Source organism: Leuciscus leuciscus (assembly GCF_965113295.1).
Source record: "Leuciscus leuciscus genome assembly, chromosome: 7".
Taxonomy (NCBI): domain Eukaryota; kingdom Metazoa; phylum Chordata; class Actinopteri; order Cypriniformes; family Leuciscidae; genus Leuciscus; species Leuciscus leuciscus.
Genome location: NC_138731.1, coordinates 2,882,927 through 2,904,304, shown reverse-complemented (window position 1 = coordinate 2,904,304; position 21,378 = coordinate 2,882,927). Strand labels below are relative to the sequence as shown.

Genomic DNA, 21,378 nt, shown 5'->3' with positions numbered 1-21,378 from the left:
GAGGTCACTTTTGGTGAGAGGTATTGATCTTAGTACTTTAGAAGTCCCTTTCCATAAGGTTGTGCTCTACTCTGAGTTGGTAAAGGGGGAAGTTGAGTTGGGAGTACGCCCGGCCCTCCCTGTTGATGGGGTGTCTGTTATATTAGGGAACAATCTGGCTGGCGGCCGTGTTTGGCAGACTAGTCCTATTCCTGTGGTGACTGATTCTCCTCAGCTGGGGAATGAATCTGATGACTGCTTTAAAGAATTTCCTCAGGTGTTTGCTGCTTGTGCGGTGACTCGTGCTGCTAGTCGTGCTGACGTGGAGGACCTGGGGGTTAGGGCTGCTGCAGGAAAGGTTAGCTTTACTTTAACAGATTTTCCCTTGACTCTTTCTCAAGAAGAGCTAGTCAAGGAACAGCATACAGATCAATCTCTGTCTTCGTTGTTTGAGCGAGCTGTTCCTGCTGACTGTTTTGAGAGCGTGGATCATGGTTATGGAGTTCTAGATGGCTTGCTAGTGAGGAAATGGACACCCGCAACAAACATTTCACTGGGGGAACCATGGTTTCAGGTTGTTGTGCCTATCACGATTCGACAGGTGGTGTTAAAGACTGCTCATGACATGTTGGGGCATTTGGGGGTGAGAAAGACGTATGATCGCATTATGCGTCATTTCTATAGGCCAAAATTAAAAAAAGATGTTGCGGCCTACATTAAAACCTGCCACATTTGCCAGATGACTGGAAAGCCCAATCAGGTTATAAAGCCTGCACCTCTGCATCCAATACCTGTTGTAGCTGGTCCTTTTGAACATTTACAGTTGGACTGTGTAGGGCCATTAGTTGGTGCTAAATCTGGGTCTAGGTATTTGCTGACCGTAATGTGTCAGGTAACCCGTTATCCTGCTGCCTACCCACTACGCTCTATCACTACCAGGGCCATTGTAAGGGCTCTTACGCAGTTTTTTTCTATATTCGGTATACCAAAAGTTGTCCAGACTGACCAGGGCTCAAATTTTATGTCTGGTGTTTTTGCTCAGGTCTTACGCCAGCTTCATATTAAACACAACAAAGCCTCGGCTTACCATCCTCAGAGTCAAGGTGTTCTTGAACGTTTCCACCAGACACTGAAGTCCCTTCTCCGTGCATATTGTATGGAGTTGGGACGTGACTGGGAGGAAGGTTTGCCATGGCTGTTGCTTGCCTCTAGGGAAGTCGTTCAAGAGAGTACAGGGTTCAGCCCTAATGATTTAGTGTTTGGCCATTTTGTACGTGGTCCTTTGGCTGTCCTAAAAGATGGTTTGGACCTTAAAGAACCACCAAAAGCCTTGTGTGATTATGTCAATGGTTTTAGGAGACGTCTTTATGAGGCGGGGAGGTTGGCCCGTGAGAAGTTAACAAACACTCAGTCTAAAATGAAGGAGCAGTATGATAAGCGAACGGAGCGTCGGGTTTTGGCAGTCGGTGATAAAGTGTTGGCTCTTCTGCCGGTTGTGTCATCTCCTTTCCAGGCAAAGTTTTCTGGACCGTATACGGTTGTTAAGAAGGTTTCAGATGTTAATTATGTAATTGCCACTCCGGACAGAAGGAAAAGTACTCAGTTGTGTCACCTTAACCTGCTTAAGCCATATCACGAACGTTCAGTTGCATTTAAGAGTAAAACTGCTGCACAGCCTGTAGCCCTAAGTGATGCCAGGTTGTCTCCTGTTTTTTCTCTTGTTCCTTCGGTGGCAGCGCAGGAGCAAGAGGAGATCAGAACTCCTGATGATGGGGTTTTGCGTGCGCGTTTGCACAATTCTGAGACATTGAAGCAACTTCCACAGTTGCTGCAGCACTTGTCTGGGGAGAAGTGTGCTGAGATTATTAATTTAATTACTGACTTTCCAACTCTCTTCTCAGATACTCCGACTCAGACGCATCTCTTGGAACATGATATAGATGTTGGTGAGGCTTCTCCAATTAGGCAGCGGTTTTATCGTGCTTCTCAAGAAAAGCGGAAGTACATCGACACAGAGGTAGAGTACCTTCTCGACAATGGGCTGGCTGAACCTTCTGCATCAGCCTGGGCATCACCATGCCTTCTGGTTAACAAGCCAGATGGTACCTTTAGGTTTTGCACCGACTATCGGAAACTTAATGCGGTTACAAAGCCAGATAGTTTTCCCTTACCTCGTATAGAGGATTGTGTAGACCAGGTTGGTGCCGCGACATTTGTTAGTAAATTCGACCTCCTTAAGGGCTACTGGCAGGTGCCCTTGACTGACCGTGCAAGAGAGGTGTCCACTTTTATCACTTCACAAGGGTTGTTCTCGTATAAGGTAATGAGTTTTGGGTTACGAAACGCTCCTGCCACCTTCCAGCGACTGATGAACACCGTGGTCGCTGGTCTAGAGGGTTGTGCAGTGTACTTAGACGATGTGGTGGTCTTTAGTAACACTTGGGGTGAACACTTGGACTCTATTAGAGCTCTGTTCCAGCGCCTTGCACAGGCTCACTTAACTATCAATCTCGCAAAGTGTGAGTTTGCGAGGGCGACGGTAACCTACCTGGGAAAGGTGGTAGGCCAAGGACAAGTGTGTCCTATTCGTGCTAAGACTTTAGCCATAGATCAGTATTCGTCACCTACAAATAAAAAGGAGTCGATGAGGTTCTTGGGTATGGCGGGGTTTTATCGTTGTTTCTGCCCAAATTTTTCTTCGGTTGTTGCTCCGCTAACTGACCTACTTAAGTCCGGTGTTAAGTATAGCTGGACACCTGTTTGTCAGTCTTCCTTTGAGACCGTTAAAGCTCTCTTAACCTCCTCTCCTGTCCTTGCAGCACCACAGCTGAACCAGGCGTTTAAGCTGCAAGTTGATGCTAGTCAGGTAGGAGCTGGGGCTGTTTTGCTCCAGGAAGATGAACACGGTGTTGATCGTCCGGTTTCTTTTTTTTCTCGAAAGTTTCTTTCTTATCAGGCAAATTATTCTGTCATTGAGAAAGAGGCTTTGGCGTTAATCTGGGCGCTTCAACATTTTGATGTATATGTAGCTGGTGCCTTTTCTCTGGTGGTCTTTTGTGACCATAATCCGTTAACTTTCTTGCACTCCCTTCAAAATCCAAATCAGCGCCTAATGAGATGGGCTCTTTTTCTGCAACCATACCATTTGGAAATTCGTCACATTAAAGGCACAGATAATGTGATTGCAGATGCCTTATCTCGTGCTCCCGCTGGTTAATGTTTTGCTGTTTGTTACCCTATGTGTTTTTTTGTCTCTTCTGTCTTCCAGGGCCCGGATTACAGAAGTTGGACAGTTGTGAGTTGCGTCTGAATAAAGGGGTTACAAAATTTGTATATAGTATGTTTTTGTACATATCTTTTGAATGTTTTCCACATTTTTCTGCACTAAATTTTCACTTTTAACACCATGGTACTACGGTTCCTGTAGTGTTATTCACATTATGGTTGTGGTGTAGCATAGCCTCCAAGACCCATTTTTTAAGGGGGGGGGGTGTTACATCCGCGATTGTCTGTATTTCTCCTGTTCTGTATTTCCGTGTCTTGTTATCCTAGGTCAGTTCCTGTGCTTAATTGATGGGATGTGCCGGCGCGCGAGGCGTGTCCCAGCTGGTGGCATAAAGAGAGCTTGGTTTTGGCGCGTTGGGCAGGAGAGAGCGGCTTTGTTTTGTGTTTGAATTGTTGTTTTAAGTTGATCCTTGGTTATGTAAACTTTTGAGTTAACAAATAAATCCTTAGACATTTGTTTGCCGAACTTTCTCCTGCTTATTTTGTTACTATTTGAGAGCCAGTAGTAACAATGACAGAAATGAAGAGCTAATGCTCCAAACCTTAAATATAGTAAAAAGCCTCTATTTCTGCAACCACTACAGCACAAAAGTTTAGAAAAAAAATTTTAAATAACAAAAACTTTGAAACAGCAGATTTTAAGTAACAGATCACTGAAATATTGAGTCAGTCAGAGGCATAGTCAGGTTTTGAAGTTCTTTCCATTACATGAACATACACAGTAAACAATGACTCTTTTAGCAGCCATTAGCAATCATGGGATTCTCCAAGCACATGCAACCCTGGGGCCATACAATACTGAACATCTTCTCACATTTCTGGATGGTGTAAGAAATGTTTTGTTTGAGCGAGAGCAGCAGTGCTTCCCGTCTATGTCGTGGTTTGGGACAATGTCAGGTTTCACTGTAGTGTCCGAATACGACAGTGGTTTAGCATCAACGACCAATTCATAAATGCATTCCTTGCACCATACAGGCCTTTCCTCAACCCAATAGAAGAGTTTTCCTCTGCGTGGAGGTGGAAAGTCGATGACCCAAACCCATATACCAGGGAACATCTACAGCAACTGGCCTGTGTCGACATCAATGTGCAGCTTGTCAAGGCTCCGCCACACCTGAGGGGTTTTTGAGCATTACCTGGGAAGAGCTAGCAGTGCCTGTAACGCAGATGAAGTCCTCTGGCCGAACCCAGCTCTAAGACATGATCCTGAGGCAGAATAAACGTCCTCATTTTTCTTTTTTCTTTTTTTGAGAGTAACATGGTTTGAGTATATTCACCATACTTGGGTGTGATTTTATTTAGTTTAACATGACAAAATGTGTTTACTATACACAATAAAGATTTTTCTTTGTAACTACATGCTCTGGACACTGTGTTCTCCATTTCTTGATGTAATGTCTATTGCATGATCTGTAGTGTTTATATATTGACTGGTTGTGTGTATGATTTGAAAGCACAGATTAAAATGGTTTTGAGGCAATTGTTTAAATGTAGTTTAAAGATTTGGTTTTGTGTTTAAGGTTTTGAGAAAGTTGGCGAAGCTTTCAAGAAATGTGTTTACTATTATAGTTTTGCGTAGGAGCGCCGTGGGCGCTGAGCGAGCAGGTACGAGTAGTGAGTTGTTGTCGAAAAAGATGGACAAAGCACAAAAGCTGTCGGGGACTAAAAATAGGAAAAGAAAGAGGGAAAAGGAGAAGGCATGTCAACAAGGGGTGCGACTGCAGCTAAATAAGGGGATGGTGAAAGGCAACAGGTCGGATTTAAAGTGTGACGTCTGTGCTTGGAGGCTTGCAAATATTCATGTTAACAGACTAGCTAGCGTTTGCTAACACTGGGAATGTAGCAGCCAAATGGGGGTTTAAATTACGGCTAGCTTAGAATATGTAAAACTGAGGTTGCTGAGCTCAAAACTGGAAAATATAAGGTAGCATGTACAATAAATGACTAGAAGCTGGAAAACATAACTTATGCCATAAGTCTGGTTTACCATGGAATCATTAATAGATTTCATGTTATGGCTAGTTCACACTACAGGATTTTAAGCCCGATTTAAGCCCGATTTAAGCCCGATTTGCAAGTTAACGAGCTCGCCGACAGGTCGGGCTGTAATCGCGTGAAAATCTGCGTGTGATCCGCTCTCGCCAATCTTTAAGTGTGAAATACTTAACGACGCATCAAAAAAGCTCGCTGACACATCGCCGACGCGTCGCTGACGCCAGACAAATATCTAGCATGCCAAATATCTGGAGCTGTCGGCCGACTCGATAGCCTGTGGTGTCACGTGTCGCGACGAGCAACAGCCAATGATCAGCTTGTTATGACATTACAAAAGCCTTTTGTATTTGTAACCATCGTTGCCAAACCACAACAGGCAGCTGCTTTTTCATTATAATGTTTTACTCACCTCCAACTCTCTCTGACAGACAATCCCTGCTGCCCGCGTGTGCTTATCCATCCTTTCAACCCATATTCTTTTTTTTTTTCGGGGTTCTAAACAGATCATTGCGCAAACAATATATATATATATATATATATATATATATATATTCAGAATTGGTGATGACGGTTATGACGTGAGTCAAATGACAAAACTCATCATCCGCACCAAAGTTTTTTGACAAAATTTCAAAGCCGCACCCGCCCGCCATCCGCTGATTGTTTTGCGGTCTATGGACGATAGAGCAATGCTCTGCTGATGCGAGCCGCAAGAAAGCCCTTGTCTGTTCTAGAAAGGATTCAGCAAAGATATTTAATGCTAATGTATGAGGCATTGGCCTACGCTGAGTTTCATTCATTCCAGTGAGATGCGCTCTAGTTCACAATGCAATGAAGTGAACGTGTCACGGTTATTATATTGTCTATTTGCTTTTTATTTATTAAATACATGAAATTGGTTGATGAAACATTTATTAAAATTAAGATACAATTTGTACAAAACGAAATTCGCTTTAAAGAAAGGCTTTTAACAATGCAATGCAAGTGAACGCAGCGCACCGGCGCCTCAATGTCACGTAAGGGTCACTACGCGAAGCGGAGTGGCCGTTACACCTCGGGTGTGCATTATTTTTCTAATAATTCAACGGCCTAAAGTCAATTATCCCGCTTATACTACAGTTACCACACCTCGAAACTTTGTTCAGATTATGTATTTCAAGACGTTTGTAAAGTTTTTGTCTTTAAAACGCTCTTGTATGCTAATTCCAAAACGTCATTTCAGAGTTAGTAACGGAGGTTTGAGCCACTGATAGCAGACTAATGCTGGGGACACACGACTAGCTGACACATTCTCTGACTGTTTTCATCGACTGCAGCAGATTTTAAACACCGACTTTGAACACAGACTGAACGCGCTGAACACGTGTTTGGGCATGATCAGTCATAAGTATCAAATTACATTCATAACCGGCCTTAAAGTGTGTTCCCGGCTTTATGCAGTTATTAATGCAGTTATTAGAGAGAAATGTTGCAATAATGAGACAGAAAAGCATGTGCGTCAATATTATTATTTATTAATTAATTCAATTAGTTTTAATTAATTCGTTAATTCTTTTTTTTTTTCTATTATTGACAGATGACAGTAGACTAGCCAAATAAATGAAACCCAAAGCCCTTTTGACAAGTAGGCCTATCAATAATTATTTATTTGTTAAATTATCTGCCATAAAAATCCGTGCTGCAGGACTATCCATTTATTTAGCCTATATTCAGTTTAATTTTCTATTGATTATAGATATGACTTTATAGTTTATTTATTCAAATTAAACTGCATGTTTCTATTGATTGTGAAGCTAGACATTGAAAATTGCAGATCAAGCGCATGGGGCGAAATGCTTTTTCTTGTTATGAATTGTATCCTATTTTCCGTTATTACAGTTGACTACGCGAAGTGATATGGAACTGTAATGCGGTCGAGACCTGCCTGGAACTACTTTAGCCGTGCGTTTCCCTGAAAATAATGCACACCTTAGAACGTTCGTCAACCAATCAGATTCAAGCATTCAACGGCCCTGTAGTATAAGGTTATATAATGTCTGCTATATTTGCTTTTTATTTATTAAATACATGCAATTGGTTGATGAAACATTTATTAAAATTAAGATACAATTTGTACAAAAAGGAAATTCGCTTTAAAGAAACTGAGAAGGGTCATAGCACTTACATAGGCCTATTGTTGTCCTGGATAAAAGCGTCTGCTAAATGAATAAATGTAAAATGTAAATATATGTATATGTATGTATGTATATATATATATAATTTTTATTTATTTTTTACCGCCAATTTTGTCCCGCCGTCCATTTTCAAATAGACAATGCGCCATTTCCCATTCCACTTCTTGCGCATGTTTTCGTGACAAAATGTGGTTTTGGGACCGGATAGAGTCGTTGTGTGACAGAGTTGTTGTCAGCTCGTGTAGTGTGTAACCCCCTGTTGCAGATCATTTACATAGTGTCACATAGTGTGAACACCACAACGACTTCAAGACTCCAGAGTAAGTCATGTAGTCTAAACAGCACAGCGATCTGCCGACGTTTAAAGTTGTGTAGTGTGAACTAGGCATCAGCTGTGCTGTCAGACATACAGGCTATAGTTACATCTGTTGGGTGACATGGAAACACATCTCTCTCTCTCTTCAAAGGTCTGTGCTATATATATATGTGTGTGTGTGTGTGTGTGTGTGTGTGTGTGTGTGTGTGTGTGTGTGTGTGTGTGTGTGTGTGTGTGTGTGTGTGTGCCATATTTGTACTTTTTACAATCCAAAATGTGAATGTAATTTCAACAGCAGCACAACCTTACTGGCATATCTGATGCCATCACTAGGCTGATTTAAGAACTGAAGTTAGTCTGCTATATTTAACAGTGAGTTAATTTCATTCAGGCGTGAGGATGGTGGATCAGGAAAGACAGGGGAAGGCCACAGGTAGGGCTAACATTACTGTAGGTGGAAGTGTAGGGGGAGCCACTTGATACCAACAGATTCAGTTCTTAATATTATTAATATGGAAAAAGTAATATGGAAAATCTATTACATAATGTTTGTTTGACAAAGAACACAGGGAAGGAGTAAAAGAGACATGAGGTCGGTGATGGCATCGAGTAAAGACGAGACCAGTGATGAATACTAGATTAATGGGCAAGTGAAAAGGCACGCCATGTTACAATTTAATAGTAACTAAAAAATAGGAGTAAAGTCTTTTTTGATTAATTCAACGATTGTCTTGTCATCACTTCATGCTATACATTTGAAAAGTTTAGTGTTCGTATGTTTAGAGACGTGCTCCAGAAAAAAGTTCAGGGAGAAGGAGAGGCAGAGGCAGAAAGCACCCTGTTTATTTTCTTTCTTTTACAAAAGCACAATGTTTTATTTCGATTGAAAGTGGAAAAAGTAGACATTTAACAGTTTATTTTTTCATATTTCTTAAGTCTGTAATCTTTATGACCAAAAATGACGGAGTGTAAGTCTAATTTGCTGCTATGTGAAAAAAAATCGAGCAAAACGCGCGGGCGCTTTTGCCGACTCAAGAGGGTTAATGACGAGTTAGCTTTGTAGACGTTAGCCACATTCTTTTCTCAGTTTTAAACTTTACGTTTTACACGATTTATCACTAATTATGCCTAAAAACCATGAATATGTCACTTAAATCATGATCTTTTTGTTTAATATTTGTTATTTTGTGTGCAATTTTCTTTATAGATGACAAATATTGGCCACGAATTAACAATAGGCCTAAGTGAGAAGGTTCTCGTTCCCTCATCTTGCACAATATAATTCATTTCCTCATTCATTTGCTAAATCGTGCACACGGCCCCTGCTTTTACTAAATCGTGACCACGTTGTAAATGACAATAATTCGTACTCCCAAATTCCTAATTCGTAGCCTTGATATCTGCTGTGTGTCACATGTTAGCATTAATGTGTGTAAATGACTATGAGAGTAAGGTCATGCAGGATGTTTTTAATGATTTGGTATAAATGAAATGAATAATGTGAATGCAAATTAATTAACTTTTAATTTAAAAGTATTTGCTGTTTACTGATTATTGTTTTTTTCTCTCTCTTTTCTTAATTTCAGGATATTTCTCAAATGCATTCAGTCCTTTGTGCCTCCGTTGCTGTAAACCGGTTGAGAGGGACAAAGAGAGAGACCGAACACACTGAATTGTTATTATTGTGATTATAGGTTTCTGTATATGCTTATTTCTTAATAAATTACTCTTAACTGCACATTGTCACAGTATTATTTTGTCACATTATAAGAGTAACATTTAATTTAATTTAAAATAATTACCAGCACTGCATAAAACAAGTAAAATGTATTTAAAATATCAAGTGGTTTTACTTAAGTATATTAATTATATCAGATTTGTAAGTAAAAATTACTCAATATAATTTAACAGGCCAAGTTATATGTACTTATTCACTTTGTGAATTTTACTCGGCTTAGCTAAGTAGATTTACTTAATTTCCATCAATGTGAAATTTACTTGAAAAAAATTCGTGCAAAAACTTGCCTTATAAAAATTGAGTAAATTCTACTTATTGTTTTTCTCAGTGTGATTTTACACACAAAATAAATACATAAAGCAAATTTGCCTGTGAACGCTTTATATAAATACATTATAGGTAGATCTAAATCCTAGAGATCATTTATATTAATTATATTTATATCATCATATTGTCCAGCCCTAAAACTTGTATAGTTTTTGGATAGAAAACATGTTACAGAATGATCAGATATTGAGTCGTGTTTGCCGTGTTTCAACAGAATTAGTGTCTGTAGAAAAGGGCTTTTGTATTTTGAAATGTAGAGTCAGTATTTAATGAACAAAATGTCATTTTGGACAGAAGATTAACTATTTGGTGTGTTGATGTGTTAAAAGTTTAGAAAAAAATATTAAGTAAAAATAAGTAAAAGCTTGTTAGCAATTGTAAAACTCTGTATTTGTTTCTCAATCACTTTGGCTGATTTTTAAAACCAGTCTTAACTTTCTCTAAACTGTACGTGTACGACTGATCGATGGGACATCAGAACTCTGTCTGCAGAATGTAGAAACTCACATAAAACATTTAAAATATCATTCACACAGGAAACATTCTCAGTCACTTTGGTACATTTCTCAAATCATGCATTTGTAAACCAGTAAGGTCATTTCTCGAAACAATTACACAAATCTCATTGTGGAAGGTAAAGTGGTAACTTCAATTTTTTTAACTTTTACCATTTCCTTCTCATGAATCTTGTTTTGTGTGGTCAAGTGTAGCGAGATAGGATGTTTTTTTTAGCACAGCTGACTGTAATAGTGATGTTACATTTGACACTGAAGCTTCAAAGTGTGTATCAAGTACGCAGAGCAATCTCTCATGAAGCTTTGTGCCGGAGCGCGTATTGTTTTCAGAGAAACACGTGATCAGTGAAAAACGAAGCCTCACTTTCTTTCCAGTCACGTGAACGCTTCACTCTGCGTGTCGGAGTGTTTGAACCCAGAACACTACTCTACAGGGTTTAGGAAGTTTAAGTCCATTTACTAACCTTTAAAAAAACAAAAAAAACATAAAAAAGCCTATAGCCTATGTTACATTATCATATTCTGACACATAAACAGCGTAGAAACCATAAAATAATTAGACCAACATTTACTTGCATCAAGCAACTCTGTTGGTATTTTTATAATTAGTATTAATATAATTGTTTTATTGTTTTATTATAATCTTATTTATTGCTACACTTTAATATGTGAATTACATTATCAGAAAACTGAATATTTGCGCACTCGGCTGCTCATAAACATGACTACAATAACTTTGACCTGCCACAAGATGGCGCTGTTTCAACACTCTTGGGGAAAGCATCAGTGCTTCATGAGGCTTCATTTGCCCATCCCTAGACTGTAATATAAGTAGGGATGGCTGACGCGAAACTGACATTCCCGAAGCGCAGATGTTTTGAAACACTGATCCGAAGCGTGATTCAAAAGTCAAGTCAAGTCAAGTTTATTTGTATAGCGCTTTTCACAATACAGATTGCATCAAAGCAGCTTCACAGTATTAAATTAAAATAATACAACAAAGTTTGTTTCAAGAGGAATTTATTGATTGATAAAAATTAAATTAAATATCCCCAAAATATCCCCAACTGAGCAAGCCAAAGGCAACAGTGGCAAGGAACCGAAAAACTCCATCAAGTGACCTAATGGTGTCCTAAAACTCCATCAGGTGACCTAATGGAGAAAAAAAACCTTGGGAGAACCCAGGCTCAGTCGGGGGCCAGTTCTCCTCTGGCATTGGATAGAGGCCGGATTGTAGTTTGAACTGTAGGATTATATGAATGCCTGGCTGAAGAGATGCGACTTTAATCTAGTTTTAAACTAGCATGTAACAAGCATATTACGTAGCTTAGCAATGTTTCTAAGGTGGAAAAAGGCTGTTTTTGTAACATATGAAATATGATTTTCAAAAGACAGGTTGCAATCGAGTATAACACCCAGGTCTTTTACTGTAGAGGATAAAGTAACAGGACATCCTATGATGTTAAAGTTGTATTGTGCGAGGTTTTGTAGGCGGTTTTTTGAACCGATAAGTATTACCTCTGTCTTGTCTGGATTTAATAAAAGAAAATTACGCGTCATCCAATCTTTTGTATCTTTAACACACTCTGTCAATTTGGAAAATTTTGCGTTTTCATCCGGCTGTGATGAAATATATATTTGAGTGTCATCAGCATAACAATGGAAACTAATTCCATGTTTCCTTATAATATTTCCAAGTGGCATCATATATATTGAAAATAACAGAGGGCCTAACACAGATCCCTGCGGCACTCCATAGTTTACTGGAGTTATGATCGATTTTTCTCCATTTAAATAGACAAAATGGTAGCGGTCAGATAGGTATGATTTGAACCAGCTTAATGCTTGTCCTTGAACACCAGTATAATTTTGTAGTCGATCTAAGAGTATTGTGTGATCTATAGTATCGAACGCAGCACTAAGATCAAGTAAAACTAGTATTGAGATACAGCCTTGGTCAGAAGCTAAAAGTAAATCATTTGTGATTTTAACGAGGGCAGTTTCAGTGCTATGATGCGGTCTGAATCCAGACTGAAACTTTTCATAGATCTCATTTTGTTGCAAGAAAGAGCCCAGTTGAGCGGACACCACTTTTTCTAATATTTTAGACATAAATGGAAGATTTGAAATGGGTCTATAATTTGCTAGATTATTATGATCTAATTGTGGTTTCCTAATGAGAGGTTTTATAACTGCCAGTTTAAATGTTCTTGGAACATGACCTAGAGATAAAGACGAGTTAATAATATTGAGGAGAGGCTCTTCCACTACAGGTAACACTTCTTTCATAAAACACCCATGTCACATGACTACAGCTAAATTAAGCTTTGGAGTGTTTCACAAGTGTTTCATCAGGTGTGGTCCGCCGAATCAGCGTTTGATTGACAGGGTCGGAAACAGACCACACAATCGCACATCTGTATAAAAGTGAAGTCAACGCATCTTGACCTCGTGGGTTTTTGTGAGAGGAGTTTGATTTTGAGATAGCGGATTTTTGGTGATATAGTGACATTTATAGTGCGATTTGTTTAGTTATATTTAAGCTTACAATTAAATGTACACATTGACTGATAGGCTAGAGACAGACAGAGTATACATATAGTGACACATTAATAGATGCATAGATAGAAATATATATAGACAGATAGATTAATAGATAGATACACATATAGATACATAGATTAAGAGATAGATAAACAAAAATGGAGGCTCCACAGAAGAGTACATTTGGAATTTGGAAACCCCAAATAAAGTGAGATGTGTGTATTGTGATTTTTTTTTTTTTTTTTTTGATCAGTTTAGTTTCCCTTTCTTTTTTTTTTTCTTTTTTTTTTCTTGAGGAAATATAAAAAAAAAACTATAGAAATACAGTACATTTCAAATGCTAGGGGGAGGTACATTCAGCATTATAGGAATACCTTAAAGAGTGTACATGCTTGCAGAATTCTAATAGCTTTTTGTTTCTTCGAGGGCAATATTGACTCAATATAAAGCTTCACTTCATTTTTAAATGCAACAAAACACGGCATTTTCCCTGAAAATTTGCATTTATGAATGTGGAATTTAGCCGTTAAAATAAAAAATTTTATAAAATAAGTGCGGGGTTGTTTATCTTTTGAGTTTACAATACCTAGTAGAACAACTTTCCACAGTAATGTAAAATTTTCACCAACATTTCCAACAATGAAATAAAGTACATTTTGCCAAAAAAAAGACACAAAAGGGCAGCGCCAAAATAAATGAACAGCTGTCTCTGGCTTCTTTTTGCAAAAACTACAACTTTCATCAATATCTTTTTAAAATTTGGTTAAATAGTGTTTAGCAGGGTATATTCTGTGAAGGAGTTTAAAAGATACTTCTTTAACCTTGTTTGTTAAGAGATAGCGATTGGGAAGAAGCCAGACTTTTTTCCAGTCAACATCACTCACAAACTGATTCCAGTAAGCAATAACATTTGGTCTCGAAACAACATCTTTCTGGAAAAGGGCTCTTATTGACCTGTTATAAATATAAGGACATGAGAAACATATTTTACCTACAAGGGACTGATTTGGTGAGAGGGGTGGAAGTTGCTGGTAATCTAATCTTTTTTGTTGTTTAAATAACATACATATTTTAGAAGAAATTGCTCCAAAAACAGTTGCAAATTCCCTTGGTGGTATAGGAATATTATATTTGGACAAGAATTCCTTATAAGTAAAAAGAAGGCCATCTGAATTAAATAATTGGTCTACCAAAACAATATTATTTCGAAACCAATTTTCAAAGAAAATTGTTTTTTGTTTGAAAAGAATGTCCTTATTATTCCAGATAAAGTATTTGTGTGGTGAAAAGTTGTGTTTGTAAATTAAACTCCATGCTAGAAAAGCTTGACGATGAAATGCAGAAAGCTTGACAGGTATTTTGTTAATATCAAAATTGGAAACAAGGAAGAAATTTATGCCACCCAGACTAGATAAAATATGGAGGGGAATAATATTCCAAATAGAGACTGGATACCTAACAAGTTGTCTAATCCACTTGATTTTAAATGTATTGTTTAATGTAGCAGGAAAGTTCAGGAAATTGAGACCACCATTTTCATACGAGTTCATTAATACTGATTTTCTTATATAATGTATCCTATTTTTCCAAACAAAACCAAAAAGCATCTTATCAATCTCCCTCGATATTTTATCATCAACCTGAAGAGCCATAGCAGTATAAGTTAACCGGGATATGCCTTCTGCTTTGGAGATCAGAACTCTCCCTCTTAATGATAAGTCTCTTAGAAGCCATTGATTAAACGTCCTCTGAGTCTTTTGGATAACAGGATTAAAGTTTAATGAACTTCTATTCTTTTGATTCTTATTTATTGTAATTCCTAGGTATTTGACTTCTGTTTTTACTGGAATGTTACAATAAGATGCCACTGAACATTCTTTGACCGCCAAGAGTTCACATTTCTTTACATTCAGATAAACACCAGAAGCTTTAGAAAACTCCTCTATTATTTTAATTGCAATGGGTATTTGGTTATCGTTTTGGAGAAAAAGGGTGGTGTCATCTGCTAATTGTGTTATAACTAGTTCTCTATCAACAATAGTCATACCTTTAATCATCGAGCTGGCTTTAATATGATTCGCAAGGAGCTGACTTATTATCAGAAATAAATAAGGAGAGACCGGGCAACCCTGCCTAATTCCTCTAGACAAATTAAACCTACTAGAAGTGCCACCCAACAATTTAATTGAACTGTTGTTGTTCTTATAAAGGGTTTTAATTGCGTTAGTGAAGAAATTTCCAAAACCAAATTTTCTAAGTGACTCAAAAATAAATTCATGTCCTACGGAGTCAAAAGCCTTACAGAAATCAAGAAAAAGAATGAACCCATTATCTTCATTAAATTCAGGATAATCCATAATATCTAAAACTAATCTTATGTTGTTTGTGATATGCCTATTCCTCATGAAGCCAGATTGTGTTTCATCGATAATTGAATCTAATACAGCTTTAAGTCTTTTAGCGAATATCAGGGCAAATATTTTATAATCATTATTCAGTAAACTAATTGGACGCCAATTATCAAGAGAGAGCAAATCTTTTTTTGGTTTGGGAATTAAAGTGATTAACCCTTGAGTCAATGTGGGTGGAAGGCATTGATTGTTAATACTTTCAATAAACATCCTGAGCAAAAAAGGGGCCAAATCTTCAATAAATTGCATATAAAATTCGGCGGTCAAACCATCCGTACCTGGCGATTTATTATTTTTCAAGTGATGAATTGCCTTTATCACTTCCTCAACAGAAATGGGCATATCACAGAGTTCATTTTCATTTTTGTCAATAGTTTTCACCTCTATAGCACTCAGAAAGGCATCAGATACCGCTGGAGAATAATTGGATGCATATATTTTCTTAAAAAATTCACAACAGTAATTAGAGATTAGTTTATGGTCCTTTGTTACAACCCCATTCACATTTAATTTACCAATGATGTTATTAATATGGTGTCTCTCTAAATTAAAGAAGTATTGTGAATTTTGCTCACCTTCTTCGAGCCAACGTCTCCTTGAACGGACAAACGCACCTTCAGCTTTTTTTCTATATAGATCGTCTAGTTTAATTTGCAGATCTGACAATTGTAATTTTTCTTCATCCATCAAATTGTCTGGGCATTTATTTGCTAGTTTTGTTATTTCAACAACTATGTCGGTTTCTTTAGCTCTTTTGTGTTTGGCTATCTGGCTACCAAATGTCCTTAAATATTTAGAGACTTCAAATTTCAGAAGTTCCCAATTTGAACAAAATGCATCCTCCTTATTTGCTTTATACCAAAAGCTACTTATCAACCCAGTGACTACTTTTTTTTACTTCATCATATAGTAGCAGATAATTGTTAAGCTTCCAATATGATCCATTCATAGAACAACTTGCAGTAGAAAATTGTATATTAATGCTAATAGCTTTATGATCTGTGAGCGGAGTAGAAATAATATAAACTTCTACGTCATCTTTGTTAAATCTCTCAGACAATAACCAGAAGTCAATTCTGGATTGACTAGATCCTGATTTATTACTCCATGTAAATATCTTATTATGTGAAAATTTGGCTCTCCAAATATCTGTAAGGTTGAATTTATCCATGAAGTTTTTAAGATTGTTGTTGTTTATGTTAGGTCGACCTGGTGGCCACTTATCCATAGTTCCATTTAGTATAATATTAAAATCCCCTCCAACTAACAAAATGGCATTTGGATATTTATTTAACCAATCAATAAATATATTTTCTATGTTTTCGAAAAGATTGTTATTTTCCAAAGTGTTATTATACCCATATAAATTTCCTAATATTAGTATTTTATCAACATACATAATAACTTGGCAAATAAAATGTCCTGCAGGATCATATTCTGTATGAAGAACATCTCCAATAAATCTATTCTTTAAAGTAATTACACCAGCGGAGTGTTCAGATCCATGAGCAAACCATACTGAGTTACCCCATTGTGAAGTCCACAATTTTGTATCTTCTTTAATAGAGTGAGCTTCTTGTACAAAACAAAAATCCGCCCTAAACTGTTTGGCAAAGAGAAATAGAGCTTTCCTTTTAACTATATTTCTTAATCCCCTAGCATTGAACGAAATAAGTGACAAATGTGACAGATTAGTTAAGGAATAGAGAACTAAAATGTCTGGACAAACTGATATAAAAGTTGAAATCAAAGTGGTATCGAGATCAGCGCCCACTGAAAAATTACAGTAATTATGTGAAGGAAAATACTACTATTTAATTACTCACGTTGGCTGTCTAAACGTAAACTCTCTCTTATTTCTTGCTTAATATTAACATTTTGATAGAACAGAAAGAACAGTATAACATGGCTGCTGTTAAACTTTTTAACATTATACCTTTTTGAACACAGGATATTGCCCGAACATAAGTGTTACTAGTATTGTCCATTGCGAACGAAGATTACAGCAGCATCTAGGCGTTCAATGCAACAAATGAACTCAGATTTCGGAGAATCTTGAAACAGTAGGCCTATCCTATAGAAAAATAGATCTTTGTCTCACCCCGTGACTTCAGTTCCTTCAATAAAAGCACGGCCTCCGACAAAGTAAGCAGATTTGCCATCATCGCGCGCTTTTTTGATCAGAGGCCACAACTTCTGTCTGCTGTCTCTGTCCTCCTTCGTCAGATCCTCCTTAAACTGCATGCCTTGATTCCGGAGAAACTCCTGGCAGTGAACCGAATGATTGTTGCGCGAGGCCTCGTCTCATTAGCACGTTTGGTTCCCAGCCGGTGAACGACATCTATAGAGTCTGGTATTTTCGCTGCTTCTTGTGGTAGCACTTCTTGGCACACGCGGATAACCTCCTCTCGCACCTTCTCTGTAGTCGTCTCTGGCAGACCTTTGAGCCGCAGGTTCCAGCGCCTACCATACCGTTCCAAATCCGTCACCCGCCTGTCCATTCGTTTCTCCATGTAAAGCATTTTGCCTTTTAGCTCTTTAATTTCTGCACAGGCGTTTTGTACCATCGTTTCCAGGGCATCACTCCGTGTATTGATAAGATTACCGAGCGTTGTTACAATCTCATCGGCATTAGATACATTACCAGTGTGAGCTTTGACGAGTGTTGGTTTTTTTGCAAGTGGAGGTTTGCTTGGAGTTACGGGGAATTGTGGAAATTCTTCATCTTCTACCAGAAGCGTGTCTTCAATCATACTGCTTTCGTAGTCATGGCCATCTTTAGCCGACACACGTGAATCCGGTTTCCCGGAGTCGCTGGCCCTTTTTTGTGCAGATTTAGGCATGTTTAAGGTCAAAGATATCTTACGATCTAAAGCATATGAATTCTGCTGACAACTATGTTAACTGCTTTCCTACAAAAAGTTAGGCACCGAGAGCTCGAAACTTTTGACTGTTCACGCCGCCATCTTGAGCGCCCCCATGTGTGTATTGTGATCGGCAGCTAGCCTACTGCAACAATACATCATCCATGATGCGCCATTTGAGGAGCACTCCTCCTGCCATTGTGCAGTGTGCAGAGGATGGTAGCATTCCCCCTGTACCTCGGCCTGCTACTGACACTGCTGGGCCAACTAAGCAAGGTATGCATTGTTTGAAATATAATTATTTGTATGTCCTTGCTAAAAAAATATCATTGCATGCCAGCAACAAGTGTCCCTTGTGACAGGATTTTTTCAAAGGCTGGAGAAATTATCTGTAAATTTTTTTTTATTGTAGACAAGTATTGAGAGAGTTTTCTCATGTTGAAATGCTCAATATAATGTTTGTCACATAATCAGATGGTTCAGATGTGACCCTGATACCCTAGTAAAGAATGGGTTGTATTATTTGGAGTGTTTTTTAAATTTATTAAAAGTGCATTTTTTCTCTGGACAGCCTATAGTGTGTGTTCTACTTCAGTCAGGAATGCAAAACTGTTCTCGTTTTAAATGGTTATTATGTTGGATATAATTAATGGAAACCTGTATGCAATCTGTTGATAGGTTATAGACTTTCTACTGATATCAACTGTTTTTCACTTTAATTAGATAGTCCTAAAAGATATCTACTAATGCTTAGTGGAGAATGTCTATTAATAGTCTACTGATCATAAACAATATATTTGTTGACAAGCAACAGATAAACAACTAATCTTTAGTTACTATCAACAGATTATCAACAAATGGTAAACTACAGATTTTTTAAACAGTTTTTAATCAGTTGAAATAAGCATTAATTTGATGCATTTGAGACACCTTGAGTAGGATATACAGTATCATATACAGATCATAAGCTGACATGACTGTGTACTTTCAACTGACAGATTGATTGAGTTGTTGGTAGACAGCTTAGAAGATGGTGACTCAATCTACAGAAAGTTAGTTGACAATTGGTTAATAACCTGTTGCAAAATAACATTGATAGTCAACAGGCACTTTTGTAAGATCTGTAGATTAACACTTGAAATGTACCTTACAGTCCATAGGCAGTCAGTTGAACGTATGTTACTTGTCTGTTGAAACAGTATTGTTGAATGTCAGCTGATGCACTGTTGACAAGCTACTGAATGGCTACTAATAACTAGTAGAGTCTCAATGAATGGACAATCAAAATAAAGTGTTACCCACTGTGCTGTTACAACACATACATGTACTGTCGCTGTTGCCCTATACTACTGTAATAAAAAGAAATGCATCAGATTGCCTCACATACAGATAGATCCATTATGTAAAAAGGATGTGTTACTGTTACAGTAATCAGTACTTCTATTTTTACCCAATATCAAAATACTGGATCTTTCTAGTCTTATTTACAAATGCTTAAACACAGCATGACACAAATGAAAAGCTAATGCTCCAAACCTTAAATATAGTATAAAGCCTCTATTTCCACAACCACTGCAGCTCAAAAGTTCAGAAAAATATATATTTTAAAAATACTTTGAAACAGCAGATTTTAAAGGAACACATCGACTTTTAGGGACTTTATCTTATTCACCGTATCCCCCAGAGTTAGATAAGTCCACACATACCCTTCTCATCTCCGTGCGTGCCGTAACTCTGTCTGATGCACCCACCGCTAGCCTAGCTTAGCACAAAGACTGGAGGTAAATGGCTCTAGCTAGCATACTGCTCCCAATAAGTGACAAAATAACGCCAACATTTTCCTATTTACATGTTGTGATTTGTATAGTCACAGTGTGTACAAATAACAAGGTCACATGAGACACAGCCATCTTCTAACCGTATACATACTGGGAACTATATTCTCAGAAGGTGAAGCACTGCTACTTCTGCAGAGTGATTCAGACATGAAATCAAACCAAAACGTGACACTGACATTTGCTTCTTCTGTTTCAGTCTTTGCTTAAAGGGACATTGTGTAGGAATTTCTCCCATCTAGTGGTGAAATTGTATTTTGCATTCAAACGAATAATGCTCTCCAGCGCCTCACTTTTTCAAATGCGCGTTGCATCTACGGTAGCCGTTATGTACCTAAAAGCTATGACATGATGTCTTATAATAGCACTTCGAGTTTTTCTTCGGGTGAACATGTTTGTTATTTAAAACAAACTGAAACTTGAAACAACGAAAAAAAGAATGTTACAGTATGAACTACTGACTGTCAAAAACATTAACTATGGTAATTAGTAGTAATGCCTTCTTTACTCGTTATATTTTTTGAAGTATGTGCATTGTTAGATATCATCATCATCAGAGCCTTCTCTAACGTTCCTTTACTCAATAGCTGCTATTCATCAAAGAGCCTGTTTAACTTTTAACTATAAATGTTCGACTGTCTATATAATAAAGTACACAACCAAGCAATGAAAAAAAAGCTTGTAATTAAGACCGTAACATTGACTTACCTGTCGAGAAGAAAGCAGGCAACTTCAGGGTCTCTTTTGAAAGCTTTCTCCTGCATTAGCTATCCTGACAGTAACCCTTGTTTTTGTAATCTCCGGTCACGTTTCCTTTTACGATCTATTTTGGACTTTTTCGACGACGAGGACTCCTTATCCTGTGACTCATATGTATGTATGAATGAACGGTGTATAAATAACCGTGCAGTGCAGCCTTTTAAACTTGCCGCGGCAGTGACAAGCGCCTCTCACTGCTCTGCTCCTCCGCTTCTGCTGGCTTCAGTCACGTGACGCTGGCTCTGAACGAAACGCGTTGTGGAAACGCGTTGGCCTAGTACTTTTTGTCCCTCTCTGCTATTATAGTTTTTCAAGATGGCGGAACTACATGGAAGCCTCCGTGGACTTACCCGTCCCATGTATATAAAGATAATAAATTCTTCGTTTACGAGGATTAGTCTGAACATTGGCATAGGTATTTGTACACCATTGAGGGCATATTTATGAATAAAAATATAGATTTTAGATAATAAAATACCTAAAAAGCTACACATTGTCCCTTTAAGTGTCCTTCCACTAAGTATCCAAAGCTAAATCCATTCTTTCTTAGAAAGTCTAATTTGTCTTTATATGTCTTGTCACCAAACTGATAACATCGCTCCAAGGTTTGGCCTTTCTCCCAGAACGCACAAGGTT

General features: G+C 37.8%; 1 protein-coding gene across 1 annotated transcript in view; it reads right to left on the bottom strand.

Moving 5' to 3' along the window:
* Positions 1 to 21,378, bottom strand: part of LOC309503357 (tripartite motif-containing protein 16-like) — a 53,095-nt gene that overhangs the window by 16,691 nt on the left and 15,026 nt on the right. The window lies entirely within an intron of this gene.